Raw genomic sequence first — 238 nt, 5'->3', positions numbered from 1 at the left:
AAAAAAAAAAAAAAAAAAAAAAAAAAAAAAAAAAAAAAAAAAAAAAAAAAAAAAAAGTTTAAATATTTTTTCTTACTTTTGTAGCTCAACGGGCAACAAAAAGACCAAACGCCCCCCATCGACAAGCAAGCGAGCAGAAAGATTAAGGAGGTCACTCACAACACCCCGCGAGCTGTATACCACCGTTGGCGGGATGTATGTCAAACGGCTGCACACATTACACACACATTTATATATA

The sequence above is a fragment of the Eimeria mitis genome, genomic scaffold (assembly GCF_000499745.2).
Source record: "Eimeria mitis Houghton genomic scaffold, Emh_scaff5009, whole genome shotgun sequence".
NCBI lineage: Eukaryota > Apicomplexa > Conoidasida > Eucoccidiorida > Eimeriidae > Eimeria > Eimeria mitis.
This window is presented reverse-complemented; position numbering follows the sequence as displayed.